Source organism: Colossoma macropomum, unplaced genomic scaffold (assembly GCF_904425465.1).
Source record: "Colossoma macropomum unplaced genomic scaffold, Colossoma_macropomum, whole genome shotgun sequence".
Classification (NCBI taxonomy): domain Eukaryota; kingdom Metazoa; phylum Chordata; class Actinopteri; order Characiformes; family Serrasalmidae; genus Colossoma; species Colossoma macropomum.
In genome coordinates, this window is record NW_023494810.1 from 6,573,192 (window position 1) to 6,589,116 (window position 15,925).

Below are 15,925 nucleotides of genomic sequence, written 5' to 3' on the forward strand. Positions count from 1 at the left end.
CTCAATAGGATTCAAGTCAGGACTTTGACTTTGACACTCTAGAACCTTAATTTAGTCTCTTTTGAGACATTCAGAGATGAAGTTGCACTTCCAATCATTGTCCTGCCCCATAACCCAGTTGTGCTTGAGCTTCAGATCATGGACTGATGGCTGGATATTCTCATGCTGGATTTTCTGGCAAAGAATGCATGTTATGGTTCTGTCAATTATGGCAAGTCATCCATGCCCTGAAGCAGCAAAGCAGCCCTGTACCATCACACTACCACCACCATGTTTCACTGTAGTTATTTGTTCTTATTGTGAAATGCTGGGTTAGCTTTACATCAGACATAGCAGGACCCTGTTGTCCAAAAAGTTCCACTTTAATGTCTACAAAACGTTGTTCAGAAACTCTTTGGAGGTCATCAAGGTATTTTTTGGCAAATGTGAGACGAGCCTTTATGTCTCTCTTGGGTAGTAGTGGTCTTCACCTTGCAGCTATTCCTTTGATTCTGTTTTTGCCCAGTCTCTTTCTAGTGGTGGAATCACGAATGCTGATCTGCATTTATTAGATCTGCAGTAGCTAGATGTACGTCTGGGTGCTTTTGTGACTTTTGTGGATGAGTCATGACTTTGCTGTTGGAGGAATTCTCGTAGGCCAGACTCTTCTGTGAAGATTCACCACTGTTCTCAGTTTTCTCCATTTGGAGATAATGTTTCTCACTGTGGTTCAGTGGAGTCCCAGAGCCTTAAAAATCGCTTTGTCACCTTTTCCAGACTTATTATTCAATATTTTTTTTTCTCTTCTGGAATTTCTTTTGCGGTAGAGTGTTGTTGAGAGGTGTTTTACCTACTTCACATTGCTGGAAAGGTTTTATACAAGTGATTTTTAGATTTAACAGTTCACTCAGGTTGTCTTTGACACGTAAAAAAAAAGAGAGATGCTAGATGCTTCACAGTGCTATACCTCCTGCTAAACAGTCTGAAAAGCTGAAATTCAGTCCTGTTTTCATGTCCAAACTTCTGATTGGTCTAGAGACCAAACATACCTTCATCGTCAATAAAATGGCAAGGATAAAGCCTTTTTTCATGTCTTTTCAACCCCTTAATTCAATTCCCCAGATTGAATTTTTTGTTTGAAGAAGAAACTTTTTTTTCTTTGAGGACCAAGAAGTTCTGTGCTTACTGTAACTAATTTAGACACTGAAATACTAGAGACATAAAAGTAAAGCTAGGTAGATGCTGCTCCTCCAGTGCAAACCAGCCCTGCACACACTGCTAACTCCCATTCATTCAAGGCATAATGCGTGGCTTAAAGTTCTCCGGCACTGTGCTGGAATTCTGGCGTGGGGGCGGGGCTTATAATTCAGGCGACCGTGCTGCTTTTTGTTTTGTTTTTCATCATCGATGCAATCTTTTGCACTAATTTTGCAATCGTTTAACAACAGTATGCCGCCCATGCTGTTCAGACACCAAGGAATGAGTGATGACAGGTTTGAAGGATGAGCATATTGGTTAATTTTTATGGCTTTGGAAGTTGTACTTGGACTTGTACATAATTACCAGACTACACTTTCTGAGGAAAGGGTGACTAAACCATTTTGACCTTTCAGGTTAATGTGAAGATTCACATTTAGAAGCAATTAGATTTAGGCCCAATCCCATTTCACCCCTTGCCCTTACCACTTAGCCCTTACCCCTCTGTTTTGCGCATTCACGTCTAGGGGTAGGGTGTCCCAATTTTTGTAGAGATAGAGAGGTAGGGCGAAGTGTTAGAGCTACATTGCCCTCCAAACTGAGGTTTTTCAGAGACACACTCCAAACAGTGTTAGGAGAAAAAAGAAAAACTGGCAAGATGGCTGCACAAGCGACCAAAGAAACCCTCAAATGTGAGAATTTTCTACGTAAAAAATTATTGTATTGTCTTAGTTTAATGTTGTTTTAATGTATTATGGCCATTTTCTTCAAAACAAGCATTACAAATCGCTAATAGTGCTAATGTCTCGGTAGCTACCTAGCTAAATTTCCTGTTCCGTCTTAGGCGTCAGAACTGCTGCACCATTTAAGGTGGAACAGGAACATTTGAATAAGAAGCTGGTGAATGTCTGACTTCAGCTTCATATCACTGAAGAATTAGGGGTGGGTGATAATAAATAATTGCCCCCCTCTTTGAAGTCATATGATTACCTAAATGTAACTAAAGCACAGCAGTGAGGAGCTGAACTTCTACCCTCCTCTGCTGTCACTGCAGACTGGCAGGGTCGCCTACAGAGCAGCGTTAGTAGCTGTTAATGAAGTAATGCTCTTTTTTATTTGAGGGTCCCGTTTCATAGGGAAGATTTCCACCACTACCCCTTATGACTCAGTTCCACTGGGACAAGATGACACACGAAAACAAGGGGTAGGGGTAAAAATTAGAAATGGCGTTGGGCTTTAGTCTTTATGAAACATCGTCATCCATCTGCCTTGTAGCCTACAGCTCGCTGGGCTGCCTTTTTAGCAGGGCATGGCCTGGCCTTGGCTTCTGGGGCTGAATAGCTGAATAGCCCTGAATGTTAACTTTATGCACACCTCAAAAAAGAGAGAGAGAGAGACACAGAAAGAGGTAGAAAAAGTGCGGAAGAGATTTATAAAGAAAGATAAAGTACGAGAGACAGAGAGTGCACGCACACATGAGAAAGTGTGTGCCATTAGAGTGCACAGAATTAAATGCGTAAGTATAATAGTATATGTTACGTTCTGTTGACTCATTATTTAAAGCACATAAAGTTACAAGTTTAAGAGTTAAAGTTAGAAGTTAGGTTACATAAAAGTACATAAAGTGTACACAGTGTACATAAAAAATCACTCATTTGAGAGCCCGATGTTTGTGAAAAAATGTGTAAATATAAACATATACGTTTGAATATTGTGTAGAGCCGAGCAGATCTCTAACAGTGTTTAATAGGACAACAAAATGACAAAGAACGCTGTGTTTTAGCCAGATATTTTATATTAAAAATATTGTTTCTTTTTTGGTGTCAGGTGAGCAGTTTTGTTAAATACTTTATCTGTTAAAGAATATAAAAAGTCGCAGGACGTTTGCGAGGACACATGTAGAAGAGATTGATGTTAAAAAAAAGAGAAGAAGTGTGCAGAGGACTTTAATGTCGTTATTGGGGAAACATTTCTGTTTTCCTCACATTTTTCATTTTCTGTTACAAATAGTGTTTTCACTTTTTTATTGCTATGTTCAAACATGCCAATCACCATTGCTGAATCACTACATGTTTTGTTAATATGTAAAACCTCACATAAAATAGAAAAGTATCAACTGCACACAGGTTAATGTATAAAACATTCTGGAGCAACAATATACCAAAATAATTCTTTACTAAAATGGGCTGAGCCTCGGATTTTCACATGGCCCAGCAAAAACCTCTGTTTTTAGTGTCTTATACCACCAAAGTATCTTTAATATCTTCCATTTTTATTTTGTTAGTGTGTGTATGTTTTGTTCGTTTTGGGCTTTGGGCAGTTTTGTTGATAAATATGTTCATATTCAGTTAAATAATTTCTTCCTTTTGTGAAGAGGAGAGTGACTTTTGAGTCTTCAAATGATATTAACATTGGCTAGAAGACAGAGTCAATAGATAAAGCTCAGTACTAGTAAAACAAGGGAAAGGATCTGATGTGTTGTTAGTGATGTGTTCTGCAGACTTTTGGCATCACACCTTCCATTTAAGGACGTTTATTTTTGGAGATGGTATGGATACAGTTTAAATATGGACGGTTGCTGAGAAAACTGAAATGTGGGCTGGTACAGTACTTATAATAATTATTAGGTTGTGTTCTCTGCTGTTTTAACATTTTTAACTCCTTGGAACCACCAGTGGTTCCAAAACGCACCTCGTCATATTCATTATTTCATAACTTTCATATTTCAAAAGTTACATTCAAAGGTGGGTGTCACATGAGAGCTATAACTGTCTTCTTTCCAGTCAAATAATAATTTAAAAATTAGAATAGAATAAACTTAAATAGAAGAGGCTGAACTCACATTTTTTTTCTACTAAAAGTCGACCCAATTTTCCCTCAAATCTGAGCTATAAACTGGATCTCAGATGGCGTCTCAGTGAAAAATTATTTTTATAAAAAAATACAAAGAGCATCTGAGATTTTTGGCTTAGCGGGTAATTGTAAGCATATAGCAGTATGTTTATGATCATAAAACAAATTTTCTGTTAATTTGAGGGGAACTTTTACCAAAATAAACAAATAATTACATTTATTTCATGCAGTTACTAAATAATTTGCCTTACGATTTGGGCATGTAAATTCAGATGGAAAAACCGAAATATACCCACGAGCTTAAGAGGTTAATTATATTATGAGGATATACACAAACAGAATATTTGAAGTTCTGTTTGATCAGAAAGCTTTCCGGTGTTTGAATTATGTTGATTTTGTAAACTGTAATTGCCCCAGTTAACCAAGGTTCAGTGCTCTAAGGATTTTTGTCCTACGCAATGGGGGCAAATTCCAAGCCTGGTTTGGAATTCCAGTTAATTGTGATCTCTGCATGAAGGCCCCAGAGTTGTCTTGACCCTGTCATTCTTAAGCCATCATGTCCTCTATTTGTTTTACAGAAGCAAATGGTCATGACATACTCTCAGTGCTGGGGGCTTGGATTTAAATATACCTCCTCTGTGGTCAGAGGGAATGACATCGACACTAAATCCCCCTCCCAGCCCCCCAAAAACAAGGGCTGTGCTCCATTGTCTGAAAGCGCAAGTGAGAGCCCATGTTATTTCATGAGAAATTTATAGAACAAATGCCTTACAGCCCTTTCTTTTGTAAGCCAAATACTTGTCGCATGTAGTAATTTCAGACTGAGATGCAGTGCTTTAATGGGTTTTGGTCACACGTTCAGAAGCAATCCCCAAAGGACCCTGGTGTTATTGTTAGGTCAGGCTGATGATTAGTATAACATCTCTGTTCATCAGTGCTTTACCAGCGGCGCATAGTGACGCAGTGCCTGGTATTGGCAGAACGCAGGCTGCTGTTGTCTTCCAAACACCCACTTAAGGCATTAACACTATGCAGTAGTATGGCCTAAATACACCTTGCTCTTCTAATATTGGAAACTGTGTTGATATGGTTCCAGGTTGTAAAATCTCAGCTGTGTGTCCTAACAGGTCTTAATGGCAGCCAGAAACAGTAGTTGGGGGAGGTTAGTAATGTAATCACTGTAAGCATTGCAACATGTGTATCAGCCATTGATCAGAGGCTTGCCTTCTCATAGGATGCACAGATAATGCAGTCCTGATAATAGCTTTAAAATAATAATAAAGCAATAAGACATGAGAGGTCGTGCGTTACAGCGCTTTTATCATGGGGAAGGATGATTAAATCACAGTAACACACTGCCTCAAGTGGCTTATTGCTTTTATAAAATGGCGGCCAACATGAAATATGTGAAAATACACAGTGTTTTAGATAATTATTTAAGCTATTATTAATAATAATCAACATAAACAAGTATTCCACCAAGAAATGTAGTTCCTTTAGAGTACGGTATCATTGCTAAGCAACCATTTACCGCTAAATGAGAAGAACGTTCGGTTGCCCATCACTGTAAACTGCAGACGTATCATGATCAAACTTTTTTGGTAGAACATTGAATGTATGATAACACAGCACTGTTTAATGCAAAAACTTTCAGTTTATAAATACTTTTTGGTCACCAAATTACCACCATGAGTCTTCTGCCAGTCTGACAACGCCACTTTTCTCACGCTGGGGCTGAATCTCAAATGCCTCCCTGCTCCCTACATAGTGCACTACATAGGAATTTTAATACAGACTCCTGCAGCCCAACAGTGCGAAATATTGCTAAAAATGGTCATTTGGGATTCATCCACATTCATACTCCACAAGCAGTCACTATTTGACAGCTAGAATTTCTGAACTTTGTGTTACACAGCACACTATTTAGCTAGGGAGTATGGAGTGTGTAATCCATTCAGGTGACATTCTTTAGACTTTTATATTGCTGTTTTTCCCTGAATCATATTGTGAGTACTTTAATTCAAGCCTGTGATATTAATGTTGGAGTTGTTTAGCATGTTTGCTATCTGACCAGCCTAGTTCTAGTAAAGAAAATGAGTTTTCAGCATCTCGTTTTAAAAAGAAACGGGTTCTTACTTCGTCAGTACACTCGGTGCTCTGTACATTCAGCGTTAGAGTCAAAGATTAATCCATTAACTGTGGAAGGTTTATTTGTGCCGTGGCGCAGTGTTACAGAGTTCAGTCACTGTAAGGTGGTCATAGCTGTGTGTATATCGTGGATTTTACAGTGGCTTTGAACGTGGCCAATCAGATTTTAGGACCACAACTATCTGTTTTATAAATAAGCATTTAGCCTGGTTATTTTGGTTAAATGTTAAAACAGAAAATGTTAACAGCCATTTAAATATGTGAAATCCGAATATCATCACTGATTTCAGCAAATATAGACATGGAAGCATCAACCTTGTTGAGTCTTACTTTGGTGCATCTGTAAACAGAACAACTTGCAAGAAAATTACGACAGCTTACTTGTTTAGTAGATGTTCAGTTAGCCCACATCTAAGAGGTGGTTGAAAGCGCTTTCTGTAAATAAAAACGGTAAATAACACAGCAGAGCTGTATATGGACTAATCATTTGCAGCAGACGTATCTAGAATGAGATGAAAACAACATTTGGACTTGATCTAATAGCTTTAAATGCCCATAAAACATTACATCAGCTCAATTACGTTACAGCATATGAAAAGGCCATACTCATTATAATTATACATTCAGGGTGACTGCATTGCTGTAGCGTATAGGCTAAACGTTGGAGGCGGTCTAATGATGATAAAGTTCATATGGACGCCCTGCTGCAAGGACATGCTTAAACAGAGGAGGCAGTGAAACAGTAGCAAAACGAAGCTGAAGCCTGGGATGCCGTGACTGGGCTGGAAGAGAGCCAGGAACCAGAGACACAGTGGTGCGCAACATTGGAGCTGCTGCAGTCCCCAAGGCTCTGGGCTAGGAATTCACATCAAGGCATGCACTAATACAATCTTTGTGGAAAGTGAGATGAACATTATAGCATCAGATTTTGAACAGAGAGAAAGACAGAAGAGTGCAAAGACCAAATTGCCTTGACAGGACTTTTTTTGCATTTGGGAAAGACTCAGCCTTGTAGCAGTGCTCTGAGTGCTGCAGTGTTGCCTTCATGAATTTTGAATCAAGTGACTCTGCGTGTGCTTAAAGCAGAATCGGCAAAACATCCTGCCAAGCTGGTTCCGTGTCCGAAATGCATTGATAATACATTGCCAGAATGTGTTGGTATAGAACTAATTTAACAGCTGCGTGTCCTAATAACTGTACCATCGGTGTGCATCGTAGCATGCTGACATGTTCTAATGTAATTAGCCAAATAAGTTTGTTTTTAAGGGCTTACTAAACCTTTTTTGTATCTTAGAAATTGTGAACCTTCATTCAAACCTATGGGTCAGCTTAGTGAGAGTAAAGCAAATCAAAACAGCCCAGGTGTTCTCTCAGATGCAGTGACAAGGCCTTGACACTATGCCGTAGGCATTCAGTTAGCCCAGAAATGTGTTTGACCTTTCTGAGAGATGGTTGAAAACATCCCTGTTCAGGCAGTTTTCCAGTTTAATAAAAAATGTCTGTTAATATATGAACCTTATCATCATTACTAATTCTAATGAAACTCTGAAAAGCTGTATATTGGCTAGAAATGTCAAAAACTATAGGTATCACAGTCCTGTCTAACCTGGCAGCCTGGCGGCCAGTGCTGCTGATGCTGCAGCACAATGACAGCCAGTATCCTTTAAACCGCCTGTGTCAAACACAAGGCCTGTGGGCCAGATCAGGCCTGCCACACAGTCCTACACAGCCCGCAAAAGTATTTTAATTTTCTATTAATATTAACCCATTGTACAATGTGCTGCACTACAGTCCCCAGCATGCACTGCAACATAATGTGCTCCGACTCTCCTACCCCAAGAACAATCCATGGGACAGCGGTTACACCTCAATTCCACACAATTCTGTGTGATTCTACACCAGTCATATCACCAAAATGCATTTCAGCTGCAGTTCAGCCGCTCGGAAACTGAGCCCAAGTCTTAATGACCTTGCAGCAAAGAAAGGATGTCAGGTGTCTGGTTCAAGCAAATAGGTAGGTTTTAAAGACTGAGCTCCTGGGGATGTTTAAATTTTGAATATTTCAAGTGTCTATGTAATATTTCAAGGTCTACTATAAGTGTCTGTATTTTACTGTTGAAGTTTGAGTATTTTGAATAAATAATGGCCAGTTCGGGTTACAGAACATCATTAATTAAAACCATTTAATTAAAAACATATTTTTTCTCTGGCCCACAGATTTGATGAGATTTTTTAATTTGGCCCTTTTACTGGTTGAGTTTGATGCCCCTGCTTTAAACCAAAGACAAGGACAAAGCAAAAACTGCACATTTTTGACTCAGAAAGACGTGGAGGTTTGAGTTAATACTGCACAGTTTCTCTGGCTGCTGAATTTGGCTTGGGAATGTGAGGTCATGATGTCTTAGGGGTGAATTTTTTTTTTACTTGTTTTAGGTAATTTTAGTAAGTAAAATTATCTCATCACTACACTGACACATAATTTTGCTGATTTTAAGTACATTTCTGTAAAGCAAAATTATCTGCCAATATAGTGAGAATTTTAATGGATTAAATTACTTAAAACAAGTAAAAAATGTCTAGAAATAAGTTAAATAGTCTTAAAATAAGATTACAACAATCGCAACAGGAGAAATATTAGATGTATAGACTATATTTAAGATAATTTTATTAGACAAGATACCATTTTTTTGCAGTGCAGGTCAAAGATCACAGTAAATTTAAGGGAAGTTGATTGAAGAGGAAAGGTTTATTAAAATATTCAGACACAGCCCTAGTCAGATAGAACATAGAATCGATTGTAGTGAAAGTGGCGATAAGCATCAAGATCAAACTCATTTTATACTCTAATCATATAGATTAAATGGAATAAATCTTTCAGCATCATTTGGTAGAGTTTTCACATTTTGGCATCAGCCATCTAACTCTGCATGAACAGTAAAAGGAACGAGGTGAGTTATACTGTAATGTTAGCTGAGGTGTCAGACAGTTAACCTTTGTCTGTTTTTCTTGAAGACTTTAGACTGACACTGTCACTTTAGTAGCCACGTTTACATGCAGCCTAATAATCCAGTAATAATCCAACTAATAGCTCAATCGGAATAGAATACGTCCATGTAAACGCCTTAGTCGGAATACACTAGTCCGATTGAGGCCATTCCGAAAACAGTTTCTGTCTGATTTAAAGTTTAAGTATGTTCTGAGCGTGTGCGTCACGTCATAGCGAGAGTTTATAACGTTCAACATGGCGGGAGCAGAAACTGGTCTGCAGGGGAGACAAAAATCTGCCCACCTTGGGAGCCACAACATTTTATGTCAATTTTATTGAAGTAACATTTTATCATCTTGTATGAAAATATCTCTTAATATATGCTAATGTATTAGTATAGACTAAAAAATATAAATGAAAACGCAGACTTACTTTGCTCTTCTTTTAAGATTTAGCTCAGCTATAGCTGCCTTTCTTGCATCTCTGGCAGGAGACTCCTCAAAAGTGGAATAGTTTCTTGTAAAATGTCTCAACGTTTTTATGAGGCTGAAGTCGCTTCTCATTCGTCTCTGAATCGTCGATGTTTGTCTTAAATCTTTCCCTTTGCCGTTTCATTAGTGGCGAGATTGTTTGCGTTGCCATGTGACCAGCAGTCTGTGCACCAATTTTCAGGGTTAAACTTTAGGGTTTATTGTTAAAACTGTGTTAAAACGATCAGCAGAGCTTTATTTTACTGCAAAGGAGGGTTATTTTATTTTTACCTAAACATCTAATTCTGCTGTGGAGCCACAACAGGACGGTGAAAGAGCCGGATGCGGCTCCGGAGTCACATGCCGACCCCTGCTCCATTCAAACCTATAGGTCAGCTTTATTAAAATAAAGCAAATCAGCAAAGCCCAGGTGTTGTCTCAGGTGCAGTAGCAGGGCCTTGACATTGCAGTGTCTCCACATTTATGGATAGTGCAGGGTAATGCATTGTTTTTGCTGCTGTGTGGCCACAGACTAGCGAGTGCATCTGATCGAATGGGGAATCTTTTCAGTGCGGTCACTGTCTGCAGTAGGTTTTCAAAAGCAAGCCTTCAGTATACAGCAGCTTCTGTCTCTTCCCTCTCGGTGTCTTGCACCCACAGCTTCTCCATATGCTTACTCTCTCACGCTGACTGTGCAGAGAGGTGTGCGTGTTTGTGTGATGTGAAGGGGAGGGAGCTTGCCTTTAATGCATCTGCTCCGTGCTCTATTCAGTGACACATACTCTTGAGACTCGCTCACTCACCACATTTTCTCTCTCTCTCTCTCTCTCTCTCTCACTCCCCCCTCTCTTTTTCTCGCTATAGCATTCTTGTCTTTTTCTCCATCTCTCTCTCTTTCTCACTGTCTCCCACTCTCTTTCTTCCCTCTCCCTCCCTCTCTCTTCTCTCTGTTGCATTCTTGCCTCTCTCTCTCTCTCTCTCTCTCTCTCTCTCTCTCTCTCTCTCTCATGCACAGACACACGCTTATCCACTCAGGCATACAGGCACACACATTGACAGCGGAGCACGGCGCGGAGAGACTAAACCCGCTTGCCGCTCTTCTCTCACCCCCCCTTACCTCTTCCCCATCTTTCTCTCACCGTCGCTCGACAGCGGAAATCTGGCTGCTGCACCCGGCCCACTCTCCTCCATCCCAGCCAAGTGGGGAACGCTGCATCAGGCATCGGCAGAGGACAGAGGTGGGTAGTGGAGCACCATGACTAGGTCTGTTGTCCCTTTTCCCTCGCTTTTCTACCCTCCCTCCCTCCCTCCTCCTCCCCTTCCTCCTCCTCCTCCGTCTGCTGGAGCGTGAGACTGAAGGACTGGGCTTTTGTGTGCATACATGTGTGTGTATTTTGCGTAAAGAACAGATGCTGTTCAGCAGCAGCATCTCTCTGGGTCGTTATCCCCTCTCCTACTCTGAACAGTTCGTTATTGATGCAACATTGAGAGGCAGATCTGCATACCGTAATGCACCGGCAGTTATTTTTGCCCAGCTATGCCCCCTGTGTATTTCGTATTTAATGCATATCTCAGTCTCTTAAATGTATATTTGAGCATGCAAGATTCAAAGACAGTCTCGCAGTTGTATGAAAATCTACACATCGATTGGCGTTTGTTATCTAAATCTAAACGTCCTCACTCCTACCTGCTGCAGTGCCCATCTGTTACCTACAAATGCTGCCTTTATGCCACACAGTCGTAGCTTTGATGCTACAAACTCCATTCCGCCCTCCGTGACATCACATTATAAAGATGGCATTATTTGTCGTTCATTATTTGGGCAGAACACAGAGGCTCCATGACATTCTCAGTGTCGTTTGCTGAAAGGGAAGTTGCTGCTTGAGCTGGGATGTGTGGATGGATTTTGCTCAGCCTCTGGGCGCAGGGCCAAGTCTAGGGAATGGAAGGTAGGCGCAGGTTGCAGGGTTTTGGTGCAGTAAGTTGTTGAGTGGAGCTGCACCACCAGAGAAATCAGGTGCCTACACTGCCTTGAGCAAGCTTTCTCATAAGCTTTGCAGATAGAGGGTTGGTGCTGTAAAAATGCTGTTATGTAGCCACACAAAATGCCTTTTTATTATCATGTTTAGTGTCTTTCTTCACCAGTGAATCTTTGATTCATCTTTTTTTGCTGTGTTCTGTTGAGTTAGGTACACTGCATTTAGCACACTGCACCAGTCCTCTTGGTGTGCAGTATGACTGATTTTGCTGGAATATTCTAAATTAGTAATAATAGCAATAAAAATTAATTGAAGGCCGACTGATCTAACATGAGATGTTTCTAGCAGATACTATCATTTTGATTTTGGAGTGGAGGTCACCAATTACTGATAGGAAATCTGCAGATATTTAATAGTCTGTGTCTTTCCCAGCATGCACTATGCTTCTGATCAAACAGACAAGTTTGTTACATAACAGTAAGAACTTATTTCAAGGTCACAGGTTTGTGAGAACTTTATATATCAGCTTAAATAGCTACTTTAATATTGATTGTTAATAAGTCGTCTGTGCCCAATAGTAGCTTGTTTTTTAGGAACACAGAGTGGGTGGTGGAGACAGGAGCCTTGAGGACCTAGCTTCTGAAACTGTCCGCTGTTTGGTTTTCACTACTGCAGTGAGGTTTGCTGATGGTGACATAATGAAATAAGCAGACCTGCAGACCTTTGCGTATTTTACTTAGCAGGTACACATTTTGACATCAAAGTACAACCCCATTTCTAAAAAAGTTGGGACGCTATGCAAAATATAAATAAAATGAAATAGAATTCAATGATGTGTAAATCATCTAAACCCTATATTTAAGTGAAAATAGTACAAAAACAACATATCAAATGTTGTAACTGAGACATTTTGTTGTTTTTTGAAAAATATTTTCCCATTTTGAATCTGATGCCAACAACATGTTCCAAAAGTTGGGACGGGGGCATGTTTAACACTGTTTCATCACCTTTTCTTTTAACAACACACTGTAATCGTTAGGGAACTGAGGAGACAAATTGCTGTAGTTTTGAAAATGAAATGTTTTCCATTTTTGCTTAACATAGGATTTCAGCTGCTCAACAGTTCGGGGTCTCCTTTGTCGTAATTTTTCGTGGTTTGACATTGTCTTGCTGAAATAAACAAGACCTTCCCTGAAAAAGACGTCGTCTGGATGGCAGCATAGCTTGCCAAATCATGTATATATTGTTCAGCATTGATGATGCCTTCACAGGTGTGCACGTCACCCATGCCATGTGCACCTGGACCCAGAGGAGGTGGCAGCGTTTCTGGATCCTGTTTATGTATGGTTTCTTCTTTGTGTTTGAGTTTTAATTAGCATTTGTGGATGCAGTGATGAACTGTTTTCACAGACAGTGTTTTTTAGAAGTGTTTCTGAGCCCATGCAGTGATTTCCACCAGAGAATCATGTCTGTTTTTAATGCAGTGCCGCTTGAAGGCCCAAAGATCATGGCCAGCAAATACTGGTTTTTGGCCTTGTCCCTTGCATACAGAGTTTTCTCCAGATTCTCTGAATCTTTTAAAGATGTTATGTACGGTAGATGATGAAAAGCAAAAGTTCTTTGCCATTTTATGTTGAGAAACATTATTCTTGAATTGTTGCACTATTTACTCAAGCAGTCTTTCAGAGCGGTTACCCCTCCTCATCTTTACTTCTGAAACACTCAGCCTCTTTGGGATGCGCATTTTATAACCAATCATGTTATTGACCTGTTGCCAATTAACCACCAGGTTTTTTTTTAAGCAGTACACAACTTTACCAGCCCTTTGTTGCTCCCGTCCCAACTTTTTTGGAACGTGTTGTTGGCATCAAATTCAAAATGGGCATATATTTTTCAAAAAACAAAAACATTTCTTAGTTTCAACATTTGAAATGTTGTCTCTGAAGCATTTTCAATGAAATATGGAATTTAAATGATATGCACATTATTGCGTTTTGTTTTTATTTACATTTTTCACAACGTCCCAACTTTTTTGGAAATGGAGTTGTACGCTGCGATACGATTTGTCACTCTAAACTACGCAAAAAGCTGGTGACCCCTGTGAGTTCTATTGTGACTGTGCAGTACTCAAATCTAACAACAAGAGGCAGCAGCATCTAGCCTTCCGAAAAACAAAAGAAGAAGAGTGACCTATCATAGCGCTAGGTTCATTCCCTGACAAATGCATAGTGTCCATCATTTCAAGACACTGCAAATCGACAGCAATGCAAAATGATTTTTATCCCTCTCGTTCCCCCTCCTCACTCCATCTGTCCAGGGATCTGACAGTGGGGTGGGTGAAAAATATGATGTCCTGATACTTCAGAAAATGTTTACAATACACAATTTGTCATAATTTGTACTTTTTATTACATTTATTTTTTGACAATAGAGTAAAACAGCTGCACTGCTCGGGAGTCTCTCCTAAACCTCTTCTTAATGAAGCATATAGTTGGTTAGCGATGTCCACAGCATGCTCTGTTAAGCATGTGAAAAGGATATATCATATCATCATCACATCGCCCACCCCTACAGAGTGGGTCACAGCACTGCTTGGTTTAATGTTTTCCTGCTCTAGCAGACCTAATTTCTTTCACGAAGTGCCTCATAATCCAACTCGTGAAATGAATCAACTATGATAGAGCAGATAAACAATAAAGTGCAATGCTTTAGAGTAGAGCTCCCTGCTCTAAATTACATCTGAAAAGGCCAGCTCTGTTTGATAAAGGTAGGCTATGCAGAAACACCACTGAAGCAGACTGTTCAGATGTGCCTTTGGAGAATCATCTGTCAAAAAGATGTCAAAAAAAGTAAAACTTGCTATCTGGCCCATGGGGCATTCCTGTGGCCACCTAATTTCCGGCACAGCAGAGCAGGAGTGCAGAACGCTCAGGCTTTTTAAAACCTCTGTTCTAACTGTGCCCTCAATTACTAAGGTCCAGGCCGAGTTTGGAAACTCTGAATGTATAAAGGCAGCCCTGGACTTTAGTTGGAAATTATTATTTGGCAAGGAGCCACAAGACGCTTTATTAGGGACTTATTTGGTCACCTTCACTGGCTTAGCATCCTAAGCAGTGATCATACTATTGTGGGAAATGTGCATTGTACACTGCCCTGGACGACAAGACTGAACTACTACAGCCAGCAAATCACTCGCCAGAGGAATTCAAACAAAAAACACAAATATAGTTCTTTAAATGATTGTTTGAAGAAAGGCTGAAATACAGACTTCATGTTGCTGCAGAATATCAAAAACAGGATGCCAAAAAATAGCCTACCATCATTTACGTCACAGTATGTCACAGCATGATTTTTTGAGCATTTTGTGGATATCATCAAATACGTAAGAACATTTCCTAACTGCATGTTAATTACAAAGAGAGCATAGTTAATCATGTTTAATTACAACCCCATTTCCAAAAAAGTTGGGACGCTGTGAAGAAATGCTACAAAGACAAAATATCAAAGGTTGAAACATATTTGCCCATTTTGAATTTGATGCCAAAAATGATTTAAAAAAATGTTCCTGTCACATTCCTGGAATGATTGCTAGCTAGCAGAATATCTCAATTCCTTTAAGCATAAACTTTTACGATTACAAGATAATTTTACAAGATCTGATTTTACAAAGTTTAGCACTTTGACTTAATTCAGCTGATGCACTGCTGAGGCAGTGAGTGCATTATGGGTATGCATGCTCCTCGAGTAACATACCTAATTGAACTCATGAAGCTTGTTAATTAGCTGATGAGTGTTTTTTTTTTTAACCAGAGAAAGCACAGTGCTGTGGCCCTACAGGACTGATACAGTATAATTTTGCTTTAGAGCAGCATAATCAAGTTAATTTGTCATTGGCTAAACCAAACCATCCTGTTTAAAACGTAAGTTTGTTCCATCTGACGTCTTTTACAGTGAAGTAGATAACTGTAGAAGAGTTACTCATACAGCAGTTGACAGTGACAATATTGATGAAAACAATAAATCTTAATCCAAAAAAGTGGTGCATGAGAAGTTTGGAAATGGAGTGAAGTTAAAACTAGTGACTGCAAACAAACTCATGTTAACATTGAAGTGGGATGCTGTAGATTTACTATAAAGGAACAGTACATGTTTTTCTTTCTTAATTATTGGATGGCACTTTTGATAGAAATTTTTGTTGATTCTTTTTTTTGTGTGATTCAGATGTTCACCATGGGCTAAAACTTCTCCTTAGGCGACCATCCAAATGAGCAGCCTCACCTCCCTGTGAACACGCTGAAACTTTCTGGTGTAGA

At 39.6% G+C, this 15,925-nt stretch overlaps 1 protein-coding gene across 3 annotated transcripts in view; it reads left to right on the plus strand.

Moving 5' to 3' along the window:
• Window positions 1-15,925, plus strand: part of kcnab2a (potassium voltage-gated channel, shaker-related subfamily, beta member 2 a) — a 156,006-nt gene that overhangs the window by 7,776 nt on the left and 132,305 nt on the right. Inside the window, exon 1 of one of the 3 annotated variants that reach the window (XM_036559209.1) lies at window positions 10,637-10,871. The exons of the other annotated variants lie outside the window; for them this stretch is intronic. The gene's annotated coding sequence lies outside the window, so the exon portion shown is untranslated. Of the gene's footprint in view, window positions 1-10,636; window positions 10,872-15,925 lie in introns of those variants that run through there. 3 annotated transcript variants of the gene reach the window in all.